The sequence below is a fragment of the Nerophis ophidion genome, linkage group LG26 (assembly GCF_033978795.1).
Source record: "Nerophis ophidion isolate RoL-2023_Sa linkage group LG26, RoL_Noph_v1.0, whole genome shotgun sequence".
Lineage (NCBI taxonomy): Eukaryota > Metazoa > Chordata > Actinopteri > Syngnathiformes > Syngnathidae > Nerophis > Nerophis ophidion.
The window spans coordinates 29,281,946-29,289,876 of NC_084636.1; the positions used below are offsets into that span (position 1 = coordinate 29,281,946).

The 7,931-nt window shown below is 40.2% G+C and overlaps 1 protein-coding gene across 2 annotated transcripts in view; it reads left to right on the forward strand.

Moving 5' to 3' along the window:
• The window catches only part of zfyve9b (zinc finger, FYVE domain containing 9b), a 36,388-nt gene that overhangs the window by 3,114 nt on the left and 25,343 nt on the right, over positions 1–7,931 (forward strand). The window lies entirely within an intron of this gene.

A 7,931-nucleotide genomic window follows, 5' to 3' on the forward strand; every position in this document is an offset into this window, starting at 1 on the left:
CCGGCCGAGTCATACAAAGACTTTAAAAATGGGACCCATTACCTCCCTGCTTGGAACTCAGCATCAAGGGTTGGAATGGGGGGTTAAATCACCACAAATTATTCCCGGGCGCGGCACAGCTGCTGCCCACTGCTCCCCCTCGCCTCCCAGGGGGTGAACAAGGGGATGGGTCAAATGCAGAGGACAAATTTTGCCACACCAAGTGTGTGTGTGACAATCATGGGTACTTTAACTTTAACTTAACACTAAGAATACGCATTTGAAAGGCAATTTAAAATAAATAAAGCATAGTGAACAACAGACTAAATAAGTGTATGTTATATGAGGCATAAATAACAAACTGAGAAGGTTCCTGGTATGTTAACGTAACATATTATGATAAGAGGCATTTTAATAACTATAACATATAGAACATGCTATACGTTTACCAAACAATCTGTCACTCCTAATCGATAAATCCGATGAAATCTTATACGTCTAGTCCAGGGGCGCTCATACTTTTTCTGCAGGCGAGCTACTTTTCAATTGACCAAGTCGAGGAGATCTACCTCATTCCTATTTATAATTTATATTTATTTATTTATGAAAGAGACATTTTTGTTAACAAGTTAATGGTGTTTAATGATAATACAAGCCTGTGTAACACACATAGATTCCTTTCTTTCATGAAGACAAGAATATAAGTTGGTGTATTACCTGATTCTGATGACTTGCATTGATTGGAATTAGACAGTGGTGCTGATAACGTCCGCATTTTCAAATGGAGGAAAAAAAAAGTCCTCCTTTCTGTCCAATACCACATGAAAGTGGTTGGATTTAGCATCTCATTTGTCCAACTTGCATACTCGTTTTTAAACACTTTGTTATGAGAGTAGCATATGTGTGTGGCCCTTTAATGTCTGGCAGCAGGTGAGTGACGTCAGTGAGTGTGCGGGTGGGCAAGCAAGTGAGAAAGCGCTCGCTGAGGGCGGGGGAGAAATACATTGGCATCAAACTCCGTAGCTTGCTAGCTTGTGCACGCTAGCTTTCTGAGACTCTTATTTTGTTAGCACAGGCAGGATGAAACAGGTCTTTTATGGTGAAGACAGGAACTGTGCAGTCGGTCTTTAGAGTTTTGACAGTAGGTACGGAGTCTCCAGAAATAAAATGTGGTTCTCTGCGTCCGCCCTGTTAGTGATTTTTTTCTTAAATATGAGCTCGCAGCAGCCAGCGTCATCTCACAAGATCCTCGGGTGCCGAGAATGTCAAACAACTGACGAAAGTGAAGTCTTGGTATGATTGATGATTGCTCATTTTTATGTATATTTTTTAATGCCTGGCTTGAGATCGACTGACACACCCTCCGAGATCGACCAGTCGATCGCGATCGACGCAATGCCCACCCCTGGTCTAGTCTCTTACGTGAATGAGCTAAAAAATACTATTTGATATTTTGCGGTAATGTGTTAATAATTTCACACATAAGTTGCTCCTGAGTATAAGTCACACCCCTGGCCAAACAAAAAAAAAAACTGCGACTTATAGTCCGAAAAATACGGTATGTAGCATTATCTACAAAGATACAAAGAATTGCTATTTTGACATCTAGTGGACACATTTAGAACAGCAGTTTCTTTCATTCAGGCTTCACGGTGGCAGAGGGGTTAGTGCGTCTGCCTCACAATACGAAGGTCCTGCAGTCCTGGGTTCAAATCCAGGCTCGGGATCTTTCTGTGTGGAGTTTGCATGTTCTCCCCGTGACTGCGTGGGTTCCCTCCGGGTACTCCGGCTTCCTCCCACTTCCAAAGACATGCACCTGGGGATAGGTTGATTGGCAACACTAAATTGGCCCTAGTGTGTGAATGTGAGTGTGAATTTTGTCTGTCTATCTGTGTTGGCCCTGCGATGAGGTGGCGACTTGTCCAGCGTGTACCCCGCCTTCCGCCCGATTGTAGCTGAGATAGGCGCCAGAGCCCCCCGCGACCCCGAAAGGGAACAAGCGGTAGAAAATGGATGGATGGAGTTTCTTTCATTCAAAAATTTGGGCTTATTTTTATACTTAGCAAACTCATCCCGCGGGCCGGTTAAAAACCTGTTCTAAGGCCTGATCCGGCCCGCGGGCCTTACGTTTGACACCCCTGCCTTATACACTGTAACTCTGCTATTGTCCTCCATCGGTGGTCAGCAACCCACGGCTCTCGAGCCGAATGGGACCTTTCAGCACCGCCATTGTGGCTCCCTGGAACTTTTTCAAAAATGGAAAAAGAAGGGGGAAAATCTATTTGTAGTTTTGATAATGTTTCTGTGGGAGGACAAACATGACACAAACCTTCCTAGTTGTTAGAAAGCCCACTGTTTAATGTGTTTATGCTTCACTGATGACACTATTTGGCGAGCACCGCTTTGTCCTACTAATTTTGGCGGTACTTGAACTCACCGTTGTGGGTTTCCGTGTACAACTTGCTCCGTGGCTGCCAAAGAAAGATGTTTTAAGCCACTCCTTTTTTGTCTCATTTTGTTCACCAAACGTTTTATGCTGCGCGTGAATGCACAAAGGTGAGCTTTGTTGGGGTTAATGACTTGTGTGGCCATATTTGGTCAGTGTATGACTGCAAGCTAATCGATGCTAACATGCTATTTAGGCTAGCTGTATGTACATATTGTATCATTATGCCTTGTTCGTATGTATATTTGAGCTCATTTAATTTCCTATGTCTTCTGTGTTTTTAATTTATATCTGAATTTCATTATCCGTATGTAATAAGGGCTGCAAGTTTCATAGTTGTTAGTGTGCCATTATAGACCATAGCAAACGTTACCCAGCTTAGAAAGATTGTGATAAATCCATTTCGAGGAAGACAGCCTGTCGTTTCCTTCAGCTAGGACGCACACATCTATACCTTTGGCCATTAAAAGCCAGTAATTTAGAAGAGTTATCTCACCCTCTGAGAAGCCTAATGTTTTCCAATGCTGTAAAAAATGTGTAGAATAAATATTACATTTCAACATTTCTGTCAACAAAGATTTGTGTCAGCCTGCGACACATAGTCATTTTAATAGTAGGCTAATATCAATCAATAAATCAATGTTTACTTACATAGCCCTAAATCACAAGTGTCTCAAAGGGCTGCACAAGCCACAAGACATCCTCGGCTCAGATCCCACATCAGGGCAAGAAAAAACTCAACCCCATGGATAACAATGAGAAACCTTGGGGGGGACCGCAGCCACTCCCCCTCAGCCAGTGGTTCTCAATCTTTTTTCAGTGATGTACTCCCTGTAAACATTGTTTTAATTCAAGTACCCCCTAATCAGAACAAAGCATTTCTGGTTGAAAAAAAAGAGCCTGAATAGAAAACTCTTTATAGCCCGCAGATTTTTGGGCTCTGGGAATCACTAATAACCTGGAGTTCTGTAAACACAGATTTCTTACCGGGACATATGGTACAATCAGAGGTGGGTAGTAACGCGCTACATTTACTCCGTTACATTTACTTGAGTAACTTTTGGGATAAATTGTACTTCTACGAGTAGTTTTTATGCAACATACTTTTACTTTTACTTGAGTATATTTATAGAGAAGAAACGCTACTTTTACTCTGTCCATTTATCTACATTCAGCTCGCTACTCGCTACTTTTTTTTATCGATCTATTAATGTTGGTTTTGGTTAATGACAGAGCTTCAAAGTTAAATCTACGCATGCCTGCGTTTCACCAATCACATGCAGTCACTGGTGACGTTAGACCAATCAAACAGAGCCAGGCGGTCACATGACCCGACTTAAACAAGTTAAAAAACTTATTCGGGTGTTACCATTTAGTGGTCAATTGTACGGATTATGTACTGTACTGTGCAATCTACTAATAAAAGTTTCAATCAATCAATCAAAAGTGTAAAGGAAAAAAGACACTTTTTATTTCAACCGTACTTCCCGTCATAAGCCTAAAGACTGATCGCACAGTTCCTGTCTTCACAATAAAAGTGCCGCTCCATCGTGCCTGCGCTAACAAAATAAGAGTCTCCGAAAGCCAGCGCAAACAATCTAGCAAGCTACGAAGTTTGCCGCCAATGTATTTCTTGTAAAGTGTATAAAAACGAATATGGAAGCTGGACAGATAAGATGCCAAAAACCAACAACTTTTATGTGGTATTAGACAGAAAAGAGGAACTTTTTTCTCCTCCATTTGAAAACGTGAACGTCTGATTCCAATCAATGCAAGTCATCAGAATCAGGTAATACACCAACTTATATTCTTGTCTTCATGAAAGATAGGAATCTATATGTTAAACATGCATGTATATTCATTTAAACACCTTTAACATTTGAACAAAAACGGGAAAATAAATAAATATAAATTATATACTGTATATATAAATGTATATGTATGTATATATATATATATGATATGTGTGTATAAATGATTTGTGTGTGTATGTATGATATGTGTGTGTATAAATGATATGTGTGTGTATGTATATATGAGGTAGATCACCTCGACTTGGTCATTTACTAAGTAATTCATAAACGTTGAAAAACCTATTGGGGTGTTACCATTTAGTGGTCAATTGTACGGAATATGTACTGTACTGTGCAATCTACTAATACAAGTTTTAATCAATCAATCAAATCAATGAATGCCTACTGAGGCTATGGTGCTGTTAAGTTATTGTGGCTCATTGTGCCATTTTTAAAATTTTATTTTAATGTACTATTATTTAATATATAATATTGTTTTTTTTGCTTAAGAGATATTCCTGGCTCTGAATTTGCTCATTGCTATTTTTATGTTTTTGTGCATTATTTTTTGCCGTAATCAGGTTACTCATCAGTTACTCAGTACTTAAGTAGTTTTTTCACAACATACTTTTTACTTTTACTCAAGTAAATATTTGGGTGACTACTCCTTACTTTTACTTGAGTAATAAATCTCTAAAGTAACTGTACTCTTACTTGAGTACAATTTCTGACTACTCTACCCACCTCTGGGTACAATACAATCAGCAAGATAGGATGGAGCTGGACTGTGTCGTCGGCGATCACTCCAAACGAGTATGATTTTCCTCCGGTTGGTGGGATTGCCTTCAAGAGAACGCCTGTGCGTAAAATCTTTTAAAGTGGGGAGACTGGTGCACAGACATCCACCACACTGTCCTTGGCAAAGAGAAGGCCAGGGTCCAATGGCATGGAGACCAAGACAATTGGGGGCCCATCTTTGCTGCAGCCTTCCTCCACCTTTGTGACCGTTGTGGAACTTCTATGCAACCATCATCCGCCCACTCTCATTGAGGTCTCTTTAAGACTGTGTAGTATTTTATACGTAAGTAGTAAAATCTTAAAGTCACATCTTAAGTGCACAGGAAGCCAGAGCAGGTGAGGCAGTACAGGCGTAATATGATCAAACTTTGTTGTTCTTGTCAAAAGTCTAGCAGCCGCATTTTGTACCAACTGTAATCTTTTAATGCTAGACATAGGAATATAGCTAATATAGACACTTGGGTCATGTGTTCCTTTCTTTATATCACTTACATAAGGCTTTTAAGACAGATTTTTTTATTTTTGGTCCAATATGGCTCTTGCAACATTTTGGGTTGCCGACCCTTGACCTAGTTATATGCAGCACTACCTGCCAGCTGGTAATTAGCAAGCTCGTGGTGAGTTAGTGATTAGCAGGCTAGTTGCCAGCCAACTATTAGCCAGAACATCTTGCTATTATTTCAATTTGAGATGTCCGACAATTGCTTTTTGGCCGATATCCGATATTCCGATATTGTCCAACTCTTAATTACCGATACCGATATATACAGTCGTGGAACCAACACATTATTATGGTTAATTTTCTTGTGATTCCCCGCTGGATGCATTAAACAATGTAACAAGGTTTTCCAAAATAAATAAACTCAAATTATGGAAAAAAATGCCAACATGGCACTGCCATATTTATTATTGAAGTCACAAAGTGCATTCTTTTTTTTAACATGCCTCAAAAAACCGTAGCTTGGAATTTGGGACATGCTCTCCCTGAAAAAACATGAGGAGGTTGAGGTGGGGGGGTGTATATTGTAGTGTCCTGGAAGAGTTAGTGCTGCAAGGGCTTCTGTGTGTTTGATCTGTTGTGTTTATGCTGTGTTACGGTGCGGATGTTCTCCCGAAATGTGTTTGTCATTCTTGTTTGGTGTGGGCTCACATTGTGGCGGACATTTGTAACAGTGTTAAAATTGTTTATACGGCCACCCTCAGTGTGACCTGCATTCACTTTTGTGTGTGAAAAGCTGTAGATATTATGTGACTGGGCATTCACTCAAATGCAGTGCCTTTAAGGTTCATGGCGCTCTGTACTTCTCCCTACGTCCGTGTACACAGCGGCGTTTTAAGAATTCATAAATTTTACTTTTTGAAACCGATACTGATAATATCGGTCGATAAATGCCTAATTTCAATATGTCCCTAATTTCAATATGTCTGGTATTGCATAAGGTACCTTAAGGACAGTTTTAATTCCAAAGCACAATCAGTATTTTGAATCAGTAAGTGGTCCTCGCTCCCTTTCTTCGTCAGTTTGGGGGTCCTTGGCCTGGAAAACGTTTAAGACGCCTGCTTTAACCTCTTAAGGCCGAAGCTGTTTGTTTGCATTATTTTTGTATTTGTCTTTGCTATTTGGGCTTATTGGACCCTAATTAGATAAAAACAAAAAATCATCTTTTTACACGATGTACTTATTCCATAAGTAACAAACGTGTACTTAATGCGTAGTGGCATGCTAATTTTTATTTTTACACTTTTTTTCCTCCATACTCCATTGTATGTTATACCCTTCTGACACCACCAGATAGCAGTATAAGTGTCCCTATGTCGACATATGACCCCAATTCAGTAGTGTACACAATTTTGGAAATAAGAGCTAAAAGGTGCTGTCCACGCATGTGGCCACTAAGGTCTTTAGAGATTAAAGAATGGAACAGGAGGATTCAAACGTTAAGGTGCTAAAATTACCATCACATTTTAATAGCAGCATCATGCCAGGTTAGTATATTCACGGAAGAAAAACAATATGGTCAAATTTACAGCTCCCGCGCTATGTAGTTGACTGGTGTTTTTTTTTTAACGATGTGTAGTGAAGCCTGCTTTTTTTATGTGCTCCTCCGTGAAGTAGTTGATGTACAGTGGGGCAAAAAAGTATTTAGTCAGCCACCGATTGTGCAAGTTATCCCACTTAAAATGATGACAGAGGTCTGTAATTTTCATCATAGGTACACTTCAACTGTGAGACAGAATGTAAAAAAAATCCAGGAATTCACAGTGTAGGAATTTTAAATAATTTATTTGTAGCAGAAAAACAGCCCCAAAGCATGATGTTTCCACCCCCATGCTTCACAGTAGGTGTGGTGTTCTTGGGATGCAACTCAGTATTCTTCTTCCTCCAAACACGACGAGTTGAGTTTATACCAAAAGGTTCTATTTTGGTTTCATCTGACAACATGGCATTCTCCCAATCCTCTGCTGTATCATCCATGTATCCATTTTGGTATAAACTCAACTTGTCATGTTTGGAGGAAGAAGAATACTGAGTTGCATCCCAAGAACACCAAACCTACTGTGAAGCATGGTGGTGGAAACATCATGCTGTCTCTCACAGTTGAAGTGTACCTATGATGAAAATTACAGACCTCTGTCATCATTTTTAGTGGGACAACTTGCACAATCGGTGGCTGACTAAATACTTTTTTGCCCTACTGTATGTCCATGAGTGTGCAGGGATCATCTCTCACAGCTGATGTCCTGTTAAACTTAGCGACCTCCAGCGATGATTGAAAGCATGGAAGGCGTGTAGAGGATGATAAGCCCTCACATTCTCTTTTAATGGCCACTTAGCACACGCCTGTTCCTTTAGAGGAGTTATATAATGAGTGTGTGTGTGTGTGTGTGTGTGTGTGTGCGTGTGTGTGTGTGTG